The following is a 27,500-nucleotide window of genomic DNA, read 5'->3' on the forward strand; positions in this document are numbered from 1 at the left end:
ATTAAGGGAAATCGGCCTGACGACACTGGAGGACAGGAGGGTCAGGGGAGACATGATAACGACATATAAAATACTGCGTGGAATAGACAAGGTGGACAAGGACAGGATGTTCCAGGGAGGGGACACAGAAACAAGAGGCCACAATTGGAAGTTGAAGACACAAATGAGTCAGAGAGATATTAGGAAGTATTTCTTCAGTCATAGAGTTGTAAGGCAGTGGAATAGCCTAGAAAATGACGTAGTGGAGGCAGGAACCATACACAGTTTTAAGACGAGGTTTGATAAAGCTCATGGAGCGGGGAGAGAGAGGGTCTAGTAGCAACCGGTGAAGAGGCGGGGCCAGGAGCTAGGACTCGACCCCTGCAACCACAAATAGGTGAGTACAAATAGGTGAGTACACACACACACACACACACACACACACACACACACACACACACACACACAACACACACACACACACACACACATACACACACACACACACACACACACATACACACACACACACACACACACACACACACACACACACACACACACACACACACACACACACACACACACACACACACACACACACGCACACTCATTTACATTAAACCTTTCTTATAAACAATTAAAAAACAATAATTCATTAGACAAGAACAACCTTGGCAAGTCCTTGCAAAACGTCATGTCCTCGCTCTCGCACTTTTAAAAATTCTGGCGAGACCTCGAGGACGTAGCATAAATACACACAGTTACGAAAAGATATTATTAAGGAGAAATGTGACACAGGGGAACCTTTTCTGTGTCTCGCTGCTATGTAGCATTCATTTCTGTGTCACACTTTGTAGCATTCATTTCTGTGTCACACTTTGTAGCATTCATTTCTGTGTCACACTTTGTAGCATTCATTTCTGTGTCTCGCTACTATGTAGCATTCATGTCTGTGTCTCCCAGGCTGTGTGATTTGTTTGTGTCTCCCAGGTTGTGTGGCGTGTTTATCTGTGCCTCCCAGGCTGTGTGTGTTGTTAGTCTGTATCTCCCAGGCTGTGTGTGGTGCGTTTGTCTGTGTACCTGTCTATCTGCTCATATCTTAGATCAATGGGCTGTCTTATATCTTCTCTGTTATTATCTAAACAGTTATATTCGTCTCATTATAAAAACAGCAATATCCGTCTCCTTATCGAAACAGTAAATTCTGCCTCATTATCCAAACAGCGTTATCGGTCTCTATATAAACAGCATTATCCGGCTCATTATCCAAACAACAGTGTCTATCTCATTATCCAAACAGCAATATCCGTCTTATTATCCAAACAGCAATATCCGTCTCATTATCCAAACAGCAATACCCGTCTCATTATCCAGACAGCAATATCCGTCTCATTATCCAGACAGCAATATCATACCCACAACAAATATGTTTGAGTCTTTGGAGCGACTTGGATGAAATGAGCCATTTAAAAGTAACTACCAAGACAGGTTTATTAATCCTGTCACGTACAAGAATATGAAGTGTATCACGCTCATGCATGTCGTTTTAACAGCAGTCTGTGGATGGAGTGCCCTGGATGGATGAGTCCCCCCACAGTGTCCTGAGAAGGAATGGCGTACAACGGGAGAACACGGCAAAGACTTGGAGGACTCGGAATCCCACACAGAGGCTGTCTGCTAAGAACTGTTAAACTTTACAAGGTTAGGTTAAGGATACCTATCTTTATTGACAAGCTATTTACAGGTTAAGGATTCCTAACTTTATTAACAAGCTAAGAGCTGTTACCTACATCAGCTCATTTGAAAGCATACAAGTATTTTTATTGTTATGAAACATACAAGTATTTTTATTGTTATGAAACATACAAGTAGGGAATAGGAGGAAGTTGGAGCCATCTGTGGGCCAGCATTTTCATTTGATCAGCTGACTTTATCTCGTTGACATCGTTATGCTGTACGAATGTGTTCCAGTCTTGAGTCATCCTGGGGAATAAATGATCTCAGATGAAGTGATGTTCTGGAGAAGGGTACAGCCAGAGTGAAGTTGCTGCTTTCTGCCCGTCTTGTGGTATAGAAACTTGCTTCACGCTCTCTCTCTCTCTCTCTCTCTCTCTCTCTCTCTCTCTCTCTCTCTCTCTCTCTCTCTCTCTCTCTCTCTCTCTCTCTCTCTCTCTCTCTCTCTAGTAATGAAAAGCAATGTTAAATAAACTGATAAATTAGACACATGCACAACATTTGAATATCCTCATATTCCACAACAAAGATACCCAAGTGTTACACATGTGTCTAATTTATAAACTTGTCGGTTTTCTGAACCATTTATCTGCAATGTTAAATAAGATGGTAGATTGCTACTCTCAGAGAAGTAACATCTCCATAAGCTGGACATCCTTCATATGATTTTTCCCACAGTGTTTCCCGATAGAACTTACACACGTGTGTGCAATAATTCCTTAATCAGACTAGCTAACAACTACGATTTCTAGATGTCATATTAGTCTCTGAGGACCAAGAGATCCAGCAGTACCAGTGCTGTTAAGACCCGACATATTTGTCTTCCCTCTAACCGAATGTTAAGAATATGTCCAGTTTCCTCCCTTCAAACGCAGTTGAGAGACCAAGATCGATTTAAAATCATGACAATTCCCGTTTTTCCCCTACACAATGTAACATGAATATTGTCAACGAGGCAGAAGAATGGACGAGGGGTTCAAACATTGGTCCGAAAAATGACAGTCCGACGTTCTCCTGTCTAGGCTAACCCACCTGTCTATTGATCAATCGACAGTTGTTTATTACAACTTAATCTAAGTTCGTCAATGATGTTGTTAACGCGCACACAGTAGCTACAATCTCCTGGGTATCCCAAAGTGACATCAAAATCAATCATCTGTCTAGAAAGAACAAAAAAGGCACAATACCATGACTGGAACAATACACAAATGACTCGCATCACTGGCGTCCCATCACTGGCGTCCCATCACTGGCGTCCCATCACTAGCGTCCCATCACTGGCGTCCCATCACTGGCGTCCCATCACTGGCGTCCCATCACTGGCGTCCCATCACTAGCGTCCCATCACTGGCGTCCCATCACTGGCGTCCCATCACTGGCGTCCCATCACTGGCGTCCCATCACTGGCGTCCCATCACTGGCGTCCCATCACTGGCGTCCCATCACTAGCGTCCCATCACTGGCGTCCCATCACTGGCGTCCCATCACTGGCGTCCCATCACTGGCGTCCCATCACTGGCGTCCCATCACTGGCGTCCCATCACTGGCGTCCCATCACTAGCGTCCCATCACTGGCGTCCCATCACTGGCGTCCCATCACTGGCGTCCCATCACTGGCGTCCCATCACTGGCGTCCCATCACTGGCGTCCCATCACTGGCGTCCCATCACTGGCGTCCCATCACTTGCGTCCCATCACTGGCGTCCCATCACTGGCGTCCCATCACTGGCGTCCCATCACTGGCGTCCCATCACTGGCGTCCCATCACTGGCGTCCCATCACTGGCGTCCCATCACTGGCGTCCCATCACTGGCGTCCCATCACTGGCGTCCCATCACTAGCGTCCCATCACTGGCGTCCCATCACTGGCGTCCCATCACTGGCGTCCCATCACTGGCGTCCCATCACTGGCGTCCCATCACTGGCGTCCCATCACTGGCGTCCCATCACTGGCGTCCCATCACTGGCGTCCCATCACTGGCGCCCCATCACTGGCGTCCCATCACTGGCGTCCCATCACTGGCGTCCCATCACTGGCGTCCCATCACTGGCGTCCCATCACTGGCGTCCCATCACTGGCGTCCCATCACTGGCGTCCCATCACTGGCGTCCCATCACTGGCGTCCCATCACTGGCGCCCCATCACTGGCGTCCCATCACTGGCGTCCCATCACTGGCGTCCCATCACTCGGGTCCCGACAACTCACAACATCTGCCATGACTTTCATGTCATTTATGACGTGACTGATCTTTAAATTTAATTAGCACTGAATATCACTGAATAATTTCATATAGGACATGTTTTCGCCTCATTATTTGGCTTTAATTAATGATACCTGTGTATCACAAAGGTGGAGGTGGGCGAGATTCATCAAAGATGGGTGAGATTCATCAAAGATGGGCGAGATTCATCAAAGATGGGTAAGATTCATCAAAGATGGACGAGATTCATCAAAGATGGGCGAGATTCATCAAAGATGGGTGAGATTCATCAAAGATGGGCGAGATTCATCAAAGATGGGTGAGATTCATCAAAGATGGGTGAGATTCATCAAAGATGGGTGAGATTCATCAAAGATGGGTGAGATTCATCAAAGATGGGTGAGATTCATCAAAGATGGGTGAGATTCATCAAAGATGGGTGAGATTCATCAAAGATGGGTGAGATTCATCAAAGATGCTTGAGATTCATCAAAGATGGGTGAGATTCATCAAAGATGGGTGAGATTCATCAAAGATGGGATTCATCAAAGATGGGTGAGATTCATCAAAGATGGGTGAGATTCATCAAAGATGGGTGAGATGCATCAAAGATGGGAGAGATTCATGTAAGATTCATCAAAGTAAGACGGGATTCATCAAAAGATAAGACGGGGGTGAGATTCATCACGGGATTCATCAAAGTAAAGATTCATCAAAGTAACACGGGATTCATCAAAGTAAGACAGGGTAAGACGGGATTCATCAAAGATTCATGGACTCATCAAAGACGGGATTCATCAAAGTGATTCGATTCATCAAAGAGTAAGACGGGTGACGGATTCATCAAAGATTCATCAAAGTAAGACGGGGTGAGATTCATCAAAGATCAAAGTAAGACGGGTGAGATAAGACGGGACTCATCAAAGTAAAGATTCATCAAAGTAAGATCATCAAGGGGTGAGATTCATCAAAGTAAAGATAAGACGGGACTCATCAAAGTAAGGATTCATCGAGATCAAAGTCATCAAAGTAAGACGGGATTCATCAAAGTAAGACGGGATTCATCAAAGTAAGACGGGATTCATCAAAGTAAGACGGGATTCATCAAAGTAAGACGGGATTCATCAAAGTAAGACGGGACTCATCAAAGTAAGACGGGATTCATCAAAGTAACACGGGATTCATCAAAGTAAGACAGGACTCATCAAATTCATCAAATGTAAAGTAAGACAAAGTAAGATGGGACTCGTCAAAGTAAGACGGGACTCATCAAAGTAAGACGGGATTCATCAAAGTAAGACGGGATTCATCAAAGTAAGACGGGACTCATCAAAGTAAGACGAGATTCATCAAAGTAAGACGGGATTCATCAAAGTAAGACGGGACTCATCAAAGTAAGACGGGATTCATCAAAGTAAGACGGGATTCATCAAAGTAAGACGGGACTCATCAAAGTAAGACGGGATTCATCAAACTAAGACGGGATTCATCAAAGTAAGACGGGATTCATCAAAGTAATACGGGACTCATCAAAGTAAGACGGGACTCATCAAAGTAAGACGGGACTCATCAAAGTAAGACGGTATTCATCAAAGTAAGACAGGATTCATCAAAGTAAGACGGGACTCATCAAAGTAAGACGGGATTCATCAAAGTAAGACGGGATTCATCAAGGTAAGACGGGACTCATCAAAGTAAGACGGGATTCATCAACGTAAGACAGGATTCATCAAAGTAAGACGGGACTCATCAAAGTAAGACGGGATTCATCAAAGTAAGACGGGATTCATCAAAGTAAGACGGGACTCATCAAAGTAAGACGGGACTCATCAAAGTAAGACGGGATTCATCAAAGTAAGACGGGATTCATCAAAGTAAGACGGGACTCATCAAAGTAAGACGGGACTCATCAAAGTAAGACGGGATTCATCAAAGTAAGACGGGACTCATCAAAGTAAGACGGGATTCATCAAAGTAAGACGGGACTCATCAAAGTAAGACGGGATTCATCAAAGTAAGACGGGACTCATCAAAGTAAGACGGGATTCATCAAAGTAAGACGGGACTCATCAAAGGGATGATTTATTACAAGTTCTCAGTTAAACTCTTACTGAGCGATGTTCTCTTGTATAGAAATTACTGATGAATGTTCCAAACCTTGTGTGTGTGTGTGTGTGTGTGTGTGTGTGTGTGTGTGTGTGTGTGTGTGTGTGTGTGTGTGTGTGTGTGTGTGTGTGTGTGTGTGTGTGTGTGTGTGTGTGTGTGTGTGTGTGTGTGTGTGTGTGTGTGTGTGTGTGTGTGTGTGTGTGTGTCCTGACCTATTTAGGACTGCTAGCGTCGAGTCACACTTACTATCTCCGCTTCTAAATTATGACCAGCTTCACTCTTGATATCTTTAGTCCATTATATACCTGTTCTTGAAGCTATGTATGAATTCGGTGCTCACTACACCGTCAACTAGGCCGTTCTTCATAACCACACAGAGGCTGAAGTAATATTTCTGGCATCCCTTTGACCTATTTCTTTAGCTTTCAAAAGTGCTCTTATGTACTTGTTTCACGCCTCTTAAATAGTATTTTACCGTCCACACCATCAAGTCCTCTTAGTACCCTGTACGTTGTTATCATGTCTCATCTTTTGCTTATTTCTTTAACTTCCAGAAGTGCCCTTTTGTACCAGTTTCACTCCTCTTAAATAGTATTTTCCCGTCCACGCTATCAAGTCCTCTTGGTATCTTGCACGCTGTTATCATGTCTCCTCTGCTACTTTATCCCATAATTTCATACGAATTTCAAGGAATCTTAGAGTAGCCTTGAAGTGTTTTACAAAGATTTCAAAGGTAATTATTGCACGTCGATAAAGGTAATGACTGTAAGTCAATTAACATAATTATTGTACCCACGTACAATAAAGGCAATTATTGTACGTGGGTACAATTATTGCCTTTATTGTACGTAATTATTGCGTCGGTAAGGGTAATTATTGTAGGTTAATGAGCATAATTATTGCACATCAGTGTGGATAATTATTGTAGGTTACTAAACTTAATTATTGCTCCTCGGTAAAGGCAATTATTGTAAATCAATGAACGTAATTATTGCACGTCGATAAGGGTAATTATTGTGGGCTAATGAACGTAATTATTGCACATCGATAAAGGTAATTATTGTGGGCTAATGAATGTAATTATTACACGTCGATAAAGGTAATTATTGTGGGCTAATGAATGTAATTATTACACGTCGATAAAGGTAATTATTGTGGGCTAATGAATGTAATTATTGCACATCGATAAAGGTAATTATTGGCACTGACTAATGAAGACTCCAATTATCGTCGCTCCTCCACTCAGTCGTACGCTAAAGTAGTTAAAATTTTACAGAGTGGTTTTGTTAATACTCTGTGGCAGGTACCCTGCTAGGGGGGGACGGGGGAGGGGAAGGGGAAGGGGAAGGGGAAGGGGGAGGGGAAGGGGAAGGGGGAGGGGGAGGGGAAGGGGAAGGGGAAGGGGGAGGGGAAGGGGAAGGGGGAGAGGAGGGGCATTGATGTTGAAGGGGTTTTGATGAAAATAACTAGAAGTGCCCATGACTTTCTCTAGTCTAAGTTAACTACCTCCTATCTTCTTGGCGCTCTGTGACCCCTAAGAGTTTAGCGATTTTCAGGTATGCGACTACAGCCACACCAAGAACAATAATAATAATAATAATAATAATAATAATAATAATAATAATAATAATAATAATAATAATACCAATAATAATCATAATAATAATAAAAATAATAATAATAATAGCAATAATAATAATAGTAATAATAACAATAATAACAACAACAACAATAATATAATTAATACACACACACACAGAACAAAGCGGTAGAGGTGGAATTCATACATAGCTTTAAGAATAAGTATGACGGGGCTCACGCAGGAAGTAGAGTGAACCGGGTAGCGGCCAGCGGAGAGGCAGGGGTCAGGAGCTGAGACTCTCCACCCCTAGCAAACCACAATTAAGTGAGTACACACGCACACAAACACACCCTGACCCCCAGTTGTCTGGCTACTGCAAACAAACTAACACCAATCAAGAAACAAGAAAGTGGCCAAGTGGGACACTTGCATCAACTGGGTAACGAGTGGGCAAACAATAACAAGAACAATAACAATAAGTCGAGAACAAACAGCGGGGACTGACCTCACAATTCCCCGAACCACACGCCGGCCGTGTTACCCTTTGTTGGTATGCAAATTATAGGCATACAGACAATGACAACAGCAGAGAGGTGGAGCAACTACCTCGTCCTCACCTCTCCAAGCGCCGTGTTAGCCCAGGAAAACACTACTAGAAGGGACGTAATCTGGCTTGAGATATAGTTTGATCTGGCTTGATCTATGATCCGAGGAGATCTGTGATCCCGGATCAAAAGCCACTCCCAGCGGGATGCCTTTCTTCAAGAGTTTAATTTTTTTAGGGAAAAGCCAGGTAAGCTGTCTTAAACTGTGCATATGTGTCTTTGTTAACAAAACATTGGGTCAATTTCCTCGTCCTCACCTTCCACTATTATTCACAGGAGAGGTCAAGCGGAACAGTGTATGGGGCAGAGGTCAAGCAAGGTTACACAGATAATTGAGGTTACACGATACGGAGTACAGAGTCCAGGTGAGACAGACTTCCTACACGACCGTCGTCTAAGCGGCCAGGCTATTGTTTTCACCCTACAGTCTGAAGGTACAGACGGGCGTCACTACCTATCTGATCAGTGAACGCCTCTAGAAATATATCTGGCAAATCTCTACCTTGCTTCCCGGACATATATTTTATGTTCACTGGCAGGAGATTGAAGCGTTTTGAACTGGGAACGTTGACGATTCTCTCTAATTGTGCCTTTAGCGTCCTGTATTTAATTGCATCAATGGATCCCTGTTTTTAATTGTGCCTATGTACCTGTGGACCCCTGTTTTTAATTGTGCCTATGTACCTGTGGGCTCCTGTTTTTAATTGTGCCTATGTACCTGTGGGCTCCTGTTTTTAATTGTGCCTATGTACCTGTGGGCTCCTGTTTTTAATTGTGCCTATGTACCTGTGGGCTCCTGTTTTTAATTGTGCCTATGTACCTGTGGGCTCCTGTTTTTAATTGTGCCTATGTACCTGTGGGCTCCTGTTTTTAATTGTGCCTATGTACCTGTGGGCTCCTGTTTTTAATTGTGCCTATGTACCTGTGGACCCCTGTTTTTAATTGTGCCTATGTACCTGTGGGCTCCTGTTTTTAATTGTGCCTATGTACCTGTGGGCTCCTGTTTTTAATTGTGCCTATGTACCTGTGGGCTCCTGTTTTTAATTGTGCCTATGTACCTGTGGGCTCCTGTTTTTAATTGTGCCTATGTACCTGTGGGCTCCTGTTTTTAATTGTGCCTATGTACCTGTGGGCTCCTGTTTTTAATTGTGCCTATGTACCTGTGGGCTCCTGTTTTTAATTGTGCCTATGTACCTGTGGGCTCCTGTTTTAAATTGTGCCTATGTACCCGTGGGCTCCTGTTTTTAATTGTGCCTCTGTACCTGTCCTGTTTTTAATTGTGCCTATGTACCTGTGGACCCCTGTTTTTAATTGTGCCTATGTACCTGTGGGCTCCTGTTTTTAATTGTGCCTATGTACCTGTGGGCTCCTGTTTTTAATTGTGCCTATGTACCTGTGGGCTCCTGTTTTTAATTGTGCCTATGTACCTGTGGGCTCCTGTTTTTAATTGTGCCTATGTACCTGTGGGCTCCTGTTTTAAATTGTGCCTATGTACCCGTGGGCTCCTGTTTTTAATTGTGCCTATGTACCCGTGGGCTCCTGTTTTTAATTGTGCCTATGTACCCGTGGGGTCCTGTTTTTAATTGTGCCTATGTACCTGTGGGCTCCTTATGCACCCCTGTTTTTAAATGTACTTCCGGGTTCTCACTCTTTGACGATTTACCAATTCCAAGAAAACTTAGTCCATTTATCTGCTAATTGGAATTATTTATCGAGTAGCTACATCTACTTTAGTCTTGAGAGCTGAGGAGGCTAACCCAAAAATTACATATGATAACCCAAAAATTTAGGATAACCCAAAAATTACTTAGGATAACCCAAAAATTACTTAGGATAACCCAAAAAATACTTAAGATAAATAAAAAATTAATTAATATAACCCAAAAATTTAGGATGACTCATAAATTACTTAGGATACCCCAAAAATTAATAAAGATAACCCAAAAATTACTTAAGATAACCAAAAAATTTAGGATAACCCAAAAATTACTTAGGATAACCCAAAAATTACTTAAGATAAATCAAAAATTAATTAAGATAACCCAAAAATTTAGAATGACCCAAAAATTACTGAAAATAACCTCCCAAATTACTTAATATGGCCCAAAAATTGCTCAAGATAACCTAAAAATTACATAGAATAACGAAAAAATTACCTAGAATAACCATAAAATTACTTAGAATAACCCAAAAATTACTGAAGATGACCCAAAAATTACCTAGGATAACCCAAAAATTGCTTTTGATGACCCAAAAATTACCTAGGATAACCCAAAAATTACCTTAGATAATCAAAAAAATTGCATGGAATAACTCAAAAATTAGTTAGGATGACCCCAAAATTACTTAGTATATCTCAAGAAAGTCTGACTAAGAGAACTTATAAAGACCTTACATCACACAGCACTTCAAACAGAGAGACAGAGACAGAGACAGAGACAGAGACAGAGACAGAGACAGAGAGAGACGCATTTCGATGTATCTCGCATCTGCTTGACAGTAGGGGTTGTAAGATTCTGTACGAGACACAAGTACGCTCACACCTTGAGTATGCTCCACTTTCTTGGTTTGCCTGCCCCCCTCTCATCTGCGACTGCTTGACAGAGTGGAGAACAGAGCAAGACGTCTCATCTCTCGCCTGGACCCATCCTGGATAGATCTGTCATTTCAGCAGAGCCTTCAACACAGGAGGGATGTGGGTGGCCTTACTGTTATGTACAAGGCCAATATTGTCAAAATACCACACTTGGATCCACTTCGAGGACAGCGTGAAACAAGCTTTTATGCCACAAGACGGGCAGAAAGCAGCAACTTCACTCTGGCTGTACCCTTCTCCAGAACATCACTCCATCTGAGATCATACATACCCAGGATGACTCGAGTATGGAACACATTCGTACAGCATAATGATGTCAACGAGATAAAGTCAGTTGATCAAATGAAAATGCTGGCCCACAGATGGCTCCAACTTCATCCTGTTCCCTACTTGTATGTCTCATAACAATAAAAATGTTTTCAAATGAGCTGATGTAGGTAACAGCTCTTAGCTTGCCAATAAAGTTAGGAATCCTTAACCTAACCTTGACAAACCCTGTGTAAAAACAGAGAGAGAGAGAGAGAGAGAGAGAGAGGAGAAATAGAAGAGAAGAGAGAGAAAACATTTTCTTGCAGTATTGACACAACTGAAGGTGAGAGGGTCAAACCATCCGTGTGGCCAATTAGAGGAAAAGCGACCTCACGTTAATGGTATTGGAAAATGAAATGAAAATAACTTAGGATATATATATATATATAAATATATATAATATATATATAAATATATATAATATATATATATACTATATATAATATATATATATATATATATACTACTGATGCCAATAACAAAATCCCCCCAACAAACACAGAATACAACCTCGTTCATATTTGCTAATATACAGGGCCTTAAGCCATCCACCAACAACAAAATACCTTTTATCAGTGGACTTCTAGTGGAGTCTAATGCAATGTTTGCAGCCTTCACAGAGACTCACACAAAAGATCACTTTGACAGTGAAATATGGATAAGTGGTTACAACCTTTTTAGATGCGACAGAAAAAACAGGCAACAAGGGGGGGTTGGCCTGTATGTCAAAGAGTCCCTTATCTGCACGGGGTTGCTGAACACCACAAATGAGGTAGTTGAAGTTCTATCAATAAAGATCGAGAACCAAAACCTAGTCATTGTGGTTGTATACAAGCCACCAGATGCAACCTCACAACAGTTCAAGGAACAGCTACTGAAAATCGATTACTGTTTGGAAAACCTTCCAGCTCCATCCCCAAACATCTTACTGCTTGGTGATTTCAACCTAAGGCATACAAAATGGAAGAATGTAGCAAATAATGTTATAGCTGAAACAATCCCCGGAGGTAGCACAGATGAAAGGTCACACACACATGAGCTACTAAGTCTCTGCGAAAAACACACCTTAAGCCAGCAGATAGTGGAGCCAACAAGACTAGAAAACACATTTGACCTTATCTTCACAAATAATGAGGACCTGATAAGAGACATAAGAATATCAAAAACAACTAATTCCGATCACAATCTAATCGAAGTCCAGACGTACATGCATAGGGGTCCTGAACAGCAGAATGCATGTACCTGTGAAGGTGTCTTCACAAAATACAATTTCAACAACAAGAACATCAACTGGGACCAGGTAAACCATGTCCTAAACGAAACATGTTGGGAAGATGTCTTAAATGACATGGATCCAAACCAGTGCCTTGAAAGGATCAACTTCCTGGTAGCCGAAGCATGTTCTAGGCATATTCCCCTAAGAAAGAAGAAGAGCAGGAGTAAACTGGAGAGAAAAAGACGCTCCCTCTACAGAAGACGACGAAGAGTCACTGAGCTCCTCAGGAGTGCTAGAATATCTGATACACGAAAGGAGGCGCTGACCAGGGAAGTGGAAACTATCGAACTTAAGCTAAATGACTCTTACAGGAACCAGGAGAGGCAGGAGGAGCTTAAAGCTATTAGTGAAATTGAAAGAAATTCAAAATATTTCTTTTCATATGCCAAAAACAAGGCAAATACCACATCTAGTATCGGGCCCTTACTCAGACAGGATGGGACTTACACAGATGACAACAAGGAAATGAGTGAAATATTGAAATCCCAGTACGACTCTGTGTTTAGTGAACCACTAATCGGTCTGAGGATCGACGACCCAAATGATTTCTTCATGAATGAGCCTCAAAACTCCATAAATGTATGCCAGATTTCCGACATTACCCTAACTCCGATAGATTTCGAAAAAGCCATTGACAACATGCCTATGCACTCAGCCCCGGGCCCAGACTCGTGGAACTCTGTTTTCATTAAGAACTGCAAGAAACCCCTCTCGCGTGCCCTAAGTACACTATGGAGAAGGAGCTTGGACATGGGTGAAATTCCACAGTCACTTAAAACAACGGATATAGCCCCACTCCATAAAGGTGGCAGCAAAGCATTAGCTAAGAACTATAGACCAATAGCTCTGACGTCCCACATCATAAAAATCTTTGAAAGAGTGCTAAGAAGCAGGATTGCAAATCACCTGGATTCCCAAAATCTGCACAATCCAGGGCAACATGGGTTCAGGGTAGGTCGCTCCTGCCTCTCATAACTACTGGATCACTATAACATGGCCTTGGATGCACTGGAAGAAAATCAGAATGCAGATGTAATATACACAGACTTTGCAAAAGCATTTGACAAATGCGATCATGGCGTAATAGCCCATAAAATACGTGCTAAAGGAATAACTGGGAAAGTGGGGAGATGGATCTTCAACTTCCTAACAAATCTAACACAAAGAGTAGTGGTCAACAGAGTTAAATCGGAGGCTGCCATAGTGAAGAGCTCTGTTCCACAAGGCACAGTACTCGCCCCCATCTTATTCCTTATCCTCATATCAGACATAAACAGAGATATACACCACAGCACCGTATCATCCTTTGCGGATGATACTAGGATCTGCATGAGGCTGTCATCTGTTGAGGACGCGGTTAACCTCCAAGAAGATATAAACAAAGTTTTCCAGTGGGCAACGGTAAACAATATGATGTTCAATGAGGACAAATTCCAACTACTCCGTTATGGAAAACTGGAGGAGATAATAACTAGAACAGAGTATACTACTGACTCCGGCCATACAATAGAGCGGAAAAATAATGTAAGGGACCTGGGAGTAGTAATGTCTGAGGATCTCACTTTCAAGGATCACAACAGTGCCACGATCGCACGTGCAAAGAAAATGATAGGATGGATAATGAGAACTTTCAAAACGAGAGATGCCAAGCCAATGATGATCCTTTTCAAATCACTTGTTCTCTCTAGGCTGGAATACTGCTGTACATTACCATCTCCATTCAAAGCAGGTGAAATCGCAGATCTAGAGAGTGTACAGAGATCCTTTACTGCACGTATAAGTTCTGTCAAGCACCTTAACTACTGGGAACGCTTGGAAGCACTTGACTTGTACTCGTTGGAACGCAGGAGGGAGAGATATATCATAATCTACACTTGGAAAATCTTGGAAGGAATGGTCCCAAATCTGCACACAGAAATCACTCCCTACGAAAGTAAAAGACTGGGCAGGCGATGCAAAATGCCCCCAATAAAAAGTAGGGGCGCCATTGGTACACTAAGAGAAAACACCATAAGTGTCCGGGGCCCAAAACTGTTCAACAGCTTCCCATCAAGCATTAGGGGAATTGCCAATAAACCCCTGGCTGCCTTCAAGAGAGAGCTGGACAGATACCTAAAGTCAATGCCGGATCAGCCGGGCTGTGGCTCGTACGTTGGACTGCGTGCGGCCAGCAGTAACAGCCTAGTTGATCAGGCCCTGATCCATCGGGAGGCCTGGTCATGGACCGGGCCGCGGGGGCGCTGATCCCCGGAATAACCTCCAGGTAACCTCCAGGTATATATATATATATATATATTATATATATATATATATATATATATATATATATATATATATATATATATATATATATATATATATATATATATATATATATATATATATATATATATATTACATCACTAGGCACTCAAGGAGTCACTCGCAGTGACTTTTAAATGTCATGGAAATTATTCTAATCCTTCCTTCCTCTTTTCTCCCTTCCCCCACAACTTTATCTGAAATATTGAATCCTGTCAGTCAAGACTCATTGACCTGTCAGTCAAGACTCATTGACCTGTCAGTCAGTATCAAAAATGACTCGTTTGATGGAATGATTTTTTGAATGTGTATCCCACGAAGAGCATTATGTATCCCAAGTAGGCGTATTGCGTGTCCCATGAAAAACACTGTATTCCTGGTAGGCATATTGCATGTCCCAGGAAGAACACTATGTATCCCTGGTAGGAATGTTGTGTGTCCCAGGAAGAACATTATGTATCCCTCGTAGGAATACTGTGTGTCCTAGGAAAACACATGTATCCCTTACATAAATACTGTGTGTTTAAGGAAGAATTTTATGTATCCCTGGTAGAAATATCATGTATCCGAGGTAGGAATATTAACTCTTCTCGTCTGGATTATTAGACATTCTTCAAATAATAATTATTTAACTAATGAAAATTTATCATGTGATCCAAGAAAGAAATTAAATATTCCAAAGAAGGAATATTATGTATTCCCAAGTAGGAACATTTTATATTATAAGGAAGGAATATTTCTCAATACGTTTTCAATCTATTATTTTTTAGTAATTCTTGCTACTGAAAATTCTGGCATGACAATAGTCATAGGAATTGTGTACGCTGAGTACACACATAATTGGTCCTCTCACCGTAAGAATGGTAACTTACGTCTACTTGTGATGGCACACAATCTTGGGTCTTCTAGTGAACGTTTTGTGTACTGTGGCATTCTGATTTGTCGGGGGTGGGTTGGGGAGCTGATCTGATTGCTTTGTGGTAATTGTTCCAGCTACCTAGGCTCTGAGACCATCAGCTGGCGGTGTGTGTCCCGTTGTGATCTCTAACGTTTCCTTGCACTGTTCATCATCAGCTTGGATTGTGTTGAAATTCTTGAAAGTTTGTTTCTATTGCACACTGGGGTGGTAAATATAAATAACATACAATAATTTTAACTTTGACTGCCATCTTTATTGAGGGATAATTGTTACTGTTACTTGCCGTTGCTTATAGCACAACCCAGAACTACAAATCTACAAACAATACAAGTACAGGAGATCGTGATTTGCACGGCTGTCCAGGAGTGCGAGTATTGTGCCTTATTTGCTAGTTGTGTTGCGCGGTGCAGTGGAGGTGGATATGCCACTGGCGATACTTAAAAGGTTGGTGATATCTCTCACTTTGTACACTCTGCGTGGTTTATCGCTTCAGTGTTGTTGGTGTGTTGTGGCTGATGTTGAGATCGTTTATAAGCGTTAACAGTTGAGAAACACCGTAACCTCATACAAACTAATACACACACATACATGTACGGTATGTGCAAATAAATCACAGCAAACAGGAGATATCACAATATGCAAAACAACCAACGTGAAAAAATAGTGAACTTCCAAGCGCTTTCGTGATTTCTCAAATAATCAAGGTATATATATATATAGTATATATATATATATATATATATATATATATATATATATATATATATATATATATATATATATATATATTTATAATAGATAGACAGATAGCTAGCTACATGGATATGTAGACAGATATATTAAATTTGACTCAAAATTCTTTCAGCTTTTCTCACAAAGACCAATAAAAGATGATCACGATATGGAGACACCGTGCGTAGAAAAAATATTCATTTGCACACGACATTTCACTCTCGGTAGAATGATTTACATTACATCTTTACGTGGAACGCTAAACCAGCGTGGGTTCCTCAGCGCGTAGTGCTGGGGGCTTGATGCTCCGTCTGTCAGTCGTGATGCGTATCCGTGACTCTGACAACTGGGCTTCAGCAGAGCTTTATGAGGATTTAGTAAAGCCCTGGATACTAATGTAGAGCAAGACGCCGTCTGTAAACAGTGGGCGAAACGTCGTCCTTCTAATATATTTGTCTGGCCAAGTCGTGTCATCAACGTGGATGTCGCACATCCAGTCGTGTCATCAACGTGGATGTCGCACATCCAGTCGTGTCATCAACGTGGAAGACGCACATCCAGTAGTGTCATCAACGTGGATGTCACACACCCAGTCGTGTCATCAACGTGGATGTCACACACCCAGTCGTGTCATCAACGTGGATGTCGCACATCCAGTCGTGTCATCAACGTGGAAGACGCACATCCAGTAGTGTCATCACTTGGATAAAGTCCTTAAAGTGGATGACGCTCATCCACTGGCTTCAGTGAGGCTCTCAGTCCTCGAGGGAGCCACAGATCCCGAACCTCCCGAAATGTGATACAAAAAATCTGTCTTCCATCGTGAGATGTTTGAGGCTGTTTCCTGGGACCTTTGTCTTCTTTGTCTCCATCTTTACTTTTATTCTTGCTAATCTTAAAATTTGTCTTCATATTCTTTTTCTTCTTTTTATTGTTTTCTTCTTAATATTGTTTTTCTCTTTTTTTCTTTTCTTCTTCTTAATTTCTTCTTTTCCTCTTCTTAATATTCTTTTTTTCTTTTCTTCTTTTTATTCTTCATCTTTTTCTTTTTTTCTTATTTTTTTAATATTCTTCTTTTTCTACTTCTTCTTCTGTCTCTCTTTTTCTTTTTTCTTTCTTCTTCTTTTCTTTTTTCTTCTTCTACTTCCTATTCTTCTCCTCATTATTCTCTTCCAACTCGTTTTCTATCGCTTCTCCGTCTTTTTCCTATTCAAAATAATTGGGAGGGTTGTTGAGCATCTGACAGCAGTGAGTACTCCTCCAGCGTGTGGTGTGGTAATATGTCACAGTGAGTAGCGCTCAACGATTTCCAATAAACCTCTTGTTGTATCAGACTCCAGTTTAGCCAACCACAAGCCAATACTTTGCATGTATAATTCATGTTCCTGGGCAGACCTCGCTAGTTGTAAGAGCGGCTTTTCAACCTGTATAACCGGCGTGTTAACAATGGCCTATAATCAGCGGCTTGTCAAGACATTTCAAGAGTGGAATACTGTAATAAACTAAGTAGTCTAGTTTCTTGCCGGGTTTGGTGCCCTGGTAAACACATCAGTGGTGTGTATTATGTTAGTGGGGCGAGATTATTTCCGGTTTAAGTTTAAAGTTTGCGTAAAAATATTAACTAATCTGTCATGCAGTTATGAGAAAATATGATCCCCACTGGCGTGGAGGTGATGTGAGTAATACGCCCGTGGAGTGCAGCTGAAGCCAGATTATTTTCCACTCTGGAGCGATGCTGAGGTTTAATGCGACCATAAGCGTGGTAGCAGCGTCCTGATGATGAACAATGGCTCAGTCAACTCTCGTAAAGCAGCAAGTTTCATGCATTTTAAGAGGGGTAACTCCCCTTGTCTCGCTGCTTGAGGGAAATGTGTCGAGTCTGTAGTGGCGTGGAACTGCTGTTTAACGAAGCATTTACTTACTCGTCGCCGAACTCTGTTTATGGCTTGCTGCTCAGGGGTAAATATTACGCGGTGGTTTCACAGTGTGAGTTATTTTGTTTGTGGAAGGCAAGTGAGGGGCAAGAATTAATATGAATATTTCGTGTAAGGAGTACTTGGGGCTGAACGGACTGACGTCGTAATTGCAAATCTCCAACTTAGTCACGGAGTACCTTTTTTGGGGGGATAGGGGAGGGCGATGACAGGACCTACAGTAGAAACAAACTACGTGCCGGGTCTAGACAGTCTCTACGTCCATGTCGGAGGCCGGAGAATCAAGCCTTCTGCGTAACAATTAATAACACTCAATATATGCAAAACAACCACTGTAAAAAATAGCGAAATTCCAAGCTATTTCGTGACTTCTCACATTATCAATTAACTATGATAATGTGAGAAGTCACGAAAGCGCTTGGAATTTCGTTATTTTTTTCGCAGTGGTTGTTTTGCATATTGTGATATCACCTGTTTATTGTGATCTTACTGCATATATATATATATATATATATATATATATATATATATATATATATATATATATATATATATATATATATATATATATATATATATATATATATATATATATATATATATATATATATATATATATATTATTATTAAAAAATATTGAAGAGAGGGCTGCACGTACATACCTCTGCTCATATAGCCTCAAATAGTTAATTAAAAACGTGGTAAACACAACAAACGTTTCTCGACTTAAACCGTTTCACTGTCAACAAACTCTCGTCATGTCAATAAGTGTCGGTTTAAAGGTAAACGAAGCCTGTAAATACAGTTTTACATCTCACATTGTGCCTTTCTACCGGAGTCTTTGTTACATAATCTGTTCCTGATATAAGTTGATATTCTCACATCATGTCATAAACATTGAAGTATCGGTCGGATTTTCTTGCTCGTATCTACGTTTTTATTCCTTCTGATGCATTCAATATGTTTACCTTCTGAGAGAATCGATGTTTTTTACCTTCCGTTGGAATCGATGTTTTTACCTTCTGATGGAATCGATGTTTTTACCTTCCGATGGAATCGATGTTTTTACCTACCAGTGTATATGAATTTGGGAGTATGTCTGTCTTTATTTCGCATTTAAAAAAAAAAAAAAAAAAAAAAAAAAATCTGGAACAGCATTGCCATACAGTTCGCTTAATTTTGTATAAAAAAATATTACATCTATGTCTGAAAATTAGATGTACGAGTTCAGAAATCAATCGGTAAATATATCACTATACATACAAATACATAAATTCTGTGGCGTATATCTTTGTTGATGTGTATGTACTGACAGCAGGGAAGTATATACACTTGAAGGTGTGTATATTACAATATGTATACACTCAGAGTGTACTTTATTGCCCATACAAGGGATTAAAATATTCTTGACTTATTGTGTGTGTGATACACAGTTTTAATAACCCTTGTGTAGTCAACAGGTTTGTAAATTTAATACACCAACCAACATAAATATATGACTTATGATTTCTGTTAAACAGATATGCTCTATGTGATATTAACAATAATGATAAGAATTAATAATAATAAGATAATCATATTATTATATTATATACAAAAGAATACTCCAAACCCGTTTGGGTCTTACATCTCAGTCTGCTCTATAGATCAGCAAAACAGGCTTATAAAATCAATATATACAGGACAGTCACTGCTGTTCACCAAACACAGACACAGTCTTGCACTTAAAGCCTAAAATCCTGAAAATTTGCGAGTAAAGACCTCAGGAACATTGAGCTCCGAAGAGCTCTTAGTATTGTTACCATTTGCGTAAACAACACCATTGACAGCCAATGGTTGTCAGAGTTGCCACAACGTGTGAAAGGAACAAGGCAATAATTCATCTTTATGACCATAGTGTATAAGGTTGAGCGACGTCGGGGGTGGTAAAAGTAATGTTATTGCTATTGTAACGTTTACGATGGCTGTTTGACTGCTAACATCAACAATAACTTTACATTGATTTTGTCATGTGAAAGGTCAAACCTCGGGAAACATGAGATATATGCTTATTTTGTCAACCTCAGACTGACGTTCTCTTCTAAAGATACAGAAGTGTGAGAAGGAAGTATACTATACTGTATAGTGAGAAAGAGCATGTTAGGTCGCACGAAATTCTTTCTTTTAGTCCCCATATAATGTTTCCTTCTCATATTTATGTATCTGCCTAAGAGGAGCTCAGTTAGAAGTCAGCATATACAAACAGTCTATTCTTGTTTCTATCTCCACGTGTATTTGTACCTCTGGCTAATAAGTGTTCATTACACTTGCCATGGACTTTGAAACGTAATTCGTTTCCAGATTTGCAAACTAAAACATAAGGAAAAAAAAAAGAGTTTCAGTGATTTCCTCCTCGAGTGAAAACTGAATGGTAGGATTGACAAGGCAAAGTTTGCGTTGTAAATCAGAGACGTCAAATCATCTTTGAATAACTGTAAGTCGTCTCTGTAGCGAAGTCACTTAACAACAGATGGGATGGGAGAAGAAACAGCTTGGCTTCAAGATTCTCCATACAGATATTTGACGGGACACTGGGGAAACCCATAGATAAGCGGAATAAGTCTTAGAAGGAGACTTATCCAGGTCTCTGCCCGCATCAGGGGCCTACCTGTCCCTGCCCGCGGCAGGGACAGGTAGGTCGAGGGAGTCATCAATTTTCAGGTGCATGAGATCGTGCAGGTTGGTCAGTTAGATGCAGTTTGGACGTGGCGTACCTATTCACCAAGGTACGTCACGTCCAGGCTAGATAGTTTCGCGTTGTTTATGTTGATGCTTCGAATGGGGCCGAGGTCTCCAGAGTGCATGAGATTTGCGGGGCTGATTGTACCCAAGAGTTTGGCCAGCTTGGCTAGAATGCCTGCTATCTCGTGAGGCGTTTACTCCAGAATACATAAGTCTCGCCGATATCCCGAGTTAGTGGATCTAGCTGGTCTGTGGTTATTGGAGATAATATGGAGAAGTTTCCTTCCTTCTTAAGAGAGTTTATAATGCACGTTCTTGTAGAGGAAAGCTTTAGTGAGGGTGTCCACTTTTGTGTTCTTGAGATGTTCATAGGTTGAGATGTTCGAGCTGGTTGAGTATTTTGGACTGGTAATTGGCGGTGGTTATAGTGGTGACACCACCTTCGTCGCGGTAATGAGGATGATAAATAACTAAATAACAAAAAGGCACAATACCGTGACTGGAACGATACACAAATAACCCGCACATAAAAGAGAGAAGCTTACGACGACGTTTCGGTCCGACTTGGACCATTGACAAAGTCACACTAACAGAGGTGGAGTAGGACGGCTATATATAGGCAGGAAGAGGTGGAGGTAGTAGTAGTAGTAGTAGTACAAGAATTGTATATAATACCGACAGGATGAAATGACACATGCACAACACCCGGGCATCCCCACCGTAGACGTGTAATGAGGATGATGTTAATGTCTTCTGTTAAAGCTGTGATAATGATCTATCGGTGATAAATAACAAGGACGCTAGGTGAAGTAGGGGTGAGATGTATAACCTCGGGCAGATATATAACCTCGGGTGTCCTAGTATCTATAGTTTTTGGTGACGCATGAGAGGTCTTGCTATGGTTAAGAACTACCTGTGGAGGATTTGAGACCTAAGATGAGAGATCCGGTTTCCGTGTTGTATTGGGAAGAAGCATCACCTCCTCCTTCAGTTCTGGCGGAGGAGGTGACATTTCCCGTGAGTCTGAGGTTTTGTTGCATTTTCGCTGAGGTAATTCTGATAAGAACATAAGAAAGAAGGAACACTGCAACAGGCCTACTGACCCATGGGGAGCAGGTCCATATCCCCTCCCCGGATTAGACCAATGAACCCCCCCACCGGATTAGCCCAGTGACCCACCCAGTCTGGTCACCTCCACTCAAGGATGAAGAACTGCACCAGACTCAGCAGCACAAGCTAGTCAGGTCCAACTCACACCCACCCACACCCACTCTTGTATTTATCTAACCTATTTTTAAAACTACACAACGTTTTAGCCTGAATAACTGTACTCGGGAGTTTGTTCCACTCATCCACAACTCTATTACCAAACCAGTGCTTTCCTATATCCTTCCTGAATCTGAATTTTTCCAACTTGAAACCATTGCTGCGAGTCCTGTCTTGGCTGGAAATTTTCAGCACGCTATTTACATCCCCTATATTTATTTCTGTTTTCCATTTATACACCTCGATCATATCCCCCCTAATTCTACACCTTTCGAGAGAGTGCAGATTCAGGGCCCTCAGTCTATCCTCATAGGGAAGATTTCTGATACATGGGATCATCTTTGTCATCCTCCTCTGTACGTTTTCCAGAGCATTTATATCCATTCTGTAATACGGTGACCAGAACTGAGCAGCATAGTCTAAATGAGGCCTAACCAAGGATATATAGAGTTGAAGAACAATCTGAAGACTTCTATTATTTATACTTCTAGATATGAAGCCAAGAATTCTGTTAGCTTTATTGCTAACACTAATGCACTGTTGTCTTGGTTTCAGATTACTGCTAACCAGAACTCCTAAATCCTTTTCGCAATCAGTAGTATTAAGATCTACATTATTTAGTTTACATGTGGCATGGTTATTTAACTGTCCAACATTTAGAACTTTGCATTTGTCAATATTAAACTGCATCTGCCATTTCTCCGACCATTGCATCAGTCTATTCAAATCATCCTGGAGTGCTCTAGTGTCCTCATTAGAATGAATTGGACGGCTTATTTTGGTGTCATCAGCAAATTTGCTTATGTCGCTATTTATTCCCTCATCTATGTCGTTTATGTAAATTGTGAACAACAACGGGCCCAACACTGACCCTTGAGGAACACCGCTTGTGACGTGCCCCCATTCTGATTTCTCCCCATTTATGCAAACTCTCTGCTGTCTATTTGTAAGCCATGCCTCTACCCAGGAAAAAATTTCTCCTCCTATTCCGTGTGCCTTAAGTTTCCTCAGTAGCCTCTGGTGTGGAACTCTATCGAAAGCCTTACTGAAGTCCATATACACAATATCATATTCATTACCATGACCTACCTCCTCAAACACCTTAGTGAAAAAAGTTAGTAAATTCGTAAGACAGGAACGCCCCTTTGTAAAACCGTGTTGAGATTCATTAATCAATCTGTGCCTGTCAAGATGGCTACGAATTGCTTCGGCAATTATTGATTCCATAAATTTTCCCACTATGGAGGTAAGGCTTATTGGTCTATAGTTCGAAGCCAAGGACCTGTCACCTGCCTTGTAAATAGGTATTACATTTGCCATTTTCCACTTATCAGGCACTATGCCAGTTTGTAGTGATATGTTAAAAAGATTAGCCAAAGGTATGCTAAGTTCCTCTTTACATTCCTTTAACACCCTTACAAACAGTTCATCAGGACCTGGGGATTTGTTAGGTTTTAGTTTCTCTATTTGTCTGAGGACCATGTCACTAGTTACCGCAATCGTACATAGTTTATTATCATCCTGTTCTACATAATCTATTATTTCAGGAATATCGCTAGTATTTTCCTGGGTGAAAACTGAGAGGAAGTAGGTATTGAGAATTTCGCACATATCCTTATCACTGTCAGTGATCCGACCAGAGTTACTCTTAAGTGGGCCAATCTTGTCCCTAATCTTACTTCTGTATACCTGAAAGAACCCTTTTGAGTTAGTCTTTGAATCCCTTGCGACCTTAGCCTCATAATCCCTTTTTGCTTTTCTTATTCCTTTCTTTATTTCCCTCTTTAATTGAATATATTGATTCCTTAACTGCCCATCCCCTCTTTTGATACGCCTATATATGCCTCTCTTTTGACCAATGAGATATTTTAATCTATTGTTCATCCATTTGGGATCATTTTTGTTAGATCTAATTTCCCTACTCGGAACAAAAGTTGTCTGGGCAGCTAGAACTATGCTCTGAAAAAAGTCATATTGGCAACCATGATCACCTACCTGACCCATAGTCAGAACATCCCAATTTAGCCCACCCAGGTAATTTTTCAGTCCCATGAAGTCGGCCAAGCGAAAATCTGGGACAGAGATTTGATTGCAGTTATCTGGGTAATTCCATGATATATTGAAACTAAGTGATTTGTGATCACTTTCCCCAAGCTCATCATTAACCTCAAGATTATTAATTAGTGAATCTTTGTTGGCAAGAACCAAGTCAAGCAGACTGTTTCCTCTAGTTGGTTCTGTCACAACCTGTTCTAAAAAGCAATCCTGAACCGTATTAAGAAAGTCACTAGACTCAAGATTTCCTGTCATATTGTTCCAATCGATTTGTCTAAAGTTAAAATCTCCCATTATCACAACATTTTCATATCTAGATGCCTTATGAATTTCGTCCCATAACAGCTTACTGCCTCCCTATCAAGGTTAGGGGGCCTATAAATCACACCCAAAATTAATTTGTCACGTCTCTCGAGAAACTAGCCAAACAGATTCTGTGTTCGATGTTTCTAATCTTACATCATGTCTAAGACAACAATTTAAATTTTCTCTGACATACATCGCCACACCACCACCCTTCCTGTTGACCCTATCAGTGTGGAATAGTTTATAACCCTGTATGATGCATTCAGAAGGCATTTCTCTATCTTTCAGGTTGAACCAGGTCTCTGTTATACCAATAATATCTATATTACCTACACTTGCAAGTAATCTTAGCTCATCTATCTTATTTCTTAGACTTCTACTATTTGTATAGTAAACCTTAATGCGTATAGTATCAGTGGTACGTCTATACATATTCCCTCAGAGTGCAGCGACGTACATTCCAGCATCAATGCAAAGATCGTCAGCGCTCTCACCAGTGTAGGTCCGTGCTGTGGTAGAGAAAGCTCTGAGGTTGGAGAGTTGAGATGTAGATTTAGGTAAGACAATTTCTTAAATACAGTTGCACATGAAGTTGTGTCTTGAAGAGGGAGTTGTCGTTTAGAAGAATCAGATACTCTCTAGAAGAAGGTTTTATTTTTACCCAAGTCTGGCCAATCAAGCTGTTGGTGCTCCATGTAACATGTACAGAGAGGTAGTTGCTTGTCCTCCAGTGTCGTCAGTCCGATTTCCCTCAACCTTTAATCATAGGACATTCCCCTGAGCTCTGGAGCTAGCCTTGTTGCAAACTTCTGTACTTTCTCTAACTTCTTGTCGTGCTTGACCAGGTATGGGTTCCAAACTGGTGCTGCATACTCCAGCATGGGCCTAACGTACACAATGTATAGTGTGCAAAACAACCACTGTGAAAGAATAAAGAAGTTCCAAGCGCTTTCGTGACTACTCACATTATCAAGGAACATTGTTCCTTGATAATGTGAGTAGTCACGAAAGCGCCTGGAACCTCTCCACTCCCTCACAGTGGCTGCCTTGCACATTCTGAAATCACCTGTCTACTGTGATCCCACCGCATATATATATACATGTACATATATATATATATATATATATATATATATATATATATATATATATATATATATATATATATATATATATATATATATATATAAAGTTTTTCTTCTTCTCTTTTTTAGTAAGTTTCTACCGGAGAAGGGGTTACTAGCCCATTGCTCCCGGCATTTTAGTCGCCTCATACGACACGCATGGCTTACGGAGGAAAGATTCTTTTCCACTTCCCCATGGACAATAGAAGAAATACAGAAGAACAAGAGCTATTTAGAAAAGGAGAAAAACCTAGATGTATGTATATATATATATGCATGTGCGTGTCTGTGAAGTGTGACCAAAGTGTAAGTAGGAGTAGCAAGATATCCCTGTTATCTAGCGTGTTTATGAGACAGAAAAAGAAACCAGCAATCCTACCATCATGCAAAACAGTTACAGGTTTCTGTTTCACAGTCATCTGGCAGGACGGTAGTACTTCCCTGGGTGGTTGCTGTCTACCAGCCTACTACCTAAGGAGGGGTGTTAATGTTGCAGTTTAAAAACTGTAGTGTAAAGCACCCTTCTGGCAAGACAGTGATGGAGTGAATGATGGTGAAAGTTTTTCTTTTTCGGGCCACCCTGCCTTGGTGGGAATCGGCCAGTGTGATAAATAAAATAATATATATATATGTATATATATATATATATATATATATATATATATATATATATATATATATATATATATATATATATATATATATATATATATATATATATATATATATATATATATGCAACAAGATCACAGTAAACAGGTGATTTCAGAATAGTTTGTTGGTGGGTTGTATGAAGGACCTGTCTAGTTCGGTCGGGCCTGCTGTCTCGCGTCAGGTGTTTCGTTGTTGTGGGATCTGATAGTGAGGTGTGGGCTACCCATTTAAATACCTTCCTTTGATGCTTTACTTTCATTGTTCCTTGATAATGTGAGTAGTCACGAAAGCGCTTGGAACTTCTCTATTCTTTCGCAGTGGTTGTTTTGCATATTCTGAAATCATCTGTTTACTGTGATCTTGTTGCATATATATATATATATATATATATATATATATATATATATATATATATATATATATATATATATATATATATATATATATATATATATATATATATATATATATATATATATATATATGCGGTGGGATCACAGTAGACAGGTGATTTCAGAATGTGCAAGGCAGCCACTGTGAGGGAGTGGAGAGGTTCCAGGCGCTTTCGTGACTACTCACATTATCAAGGAACAATGTTCCTTGATAATGTTAGTAGTCACGAAAGCGCTTGGAACTTCTCTATTCTTTCACAGTGGTTGTTTTGCATATTCTGAAATCAACTGTTTACTGTGATCTTATTGCAATGTATAGTGTCTTGAACGATTCCTTATTAAGGTATCGGAACGCTATTCTCAGGTTTGCCAGGCGCCCATATGCTGCAGCAGTTATCTAGTTAATGTGTGCCTCCGGAGACATGCTCGGTGTTATGGTCACCCCAAGATCTTTCTCCTTGAGTGAGATCTGTAGTCTTTGTCCACCTAGCCAATACTCTGTCTGCGGTCTTCTGTGCCCTTCCCCGATCTTGACTTTGCATTTGGCGGGGTTGAATTCGAGAAGCAAGTTTCTAGACCAGGTGTCCAGCCTGTCCAGGTCTCTTTGAAGTCCTGCCTGATCCTCATCTGATTTAATTCTTCTCATCAACTTCACATCATCTGCGAACAGGGACACTTCAGAGTCTATTCCTTCCATCATGTCG

The sequence above is a fragment of the Cherax quadricarinatus genome, chromosome 37 (assembly GCF_038502225.1).
Source record: "Cherax quadricarinatus isolate ZL_2023a chromosome 37, ASM3850222v1, whole genome shotgun sequence".
Classification (NCBI taxonomy): domain Eukaryota; kingdom Metazoa; phylum Arthropoda; class Malacostraca; order Decapoda; family Parastacidae; genus Cherax; species Cherax quadricarinatus.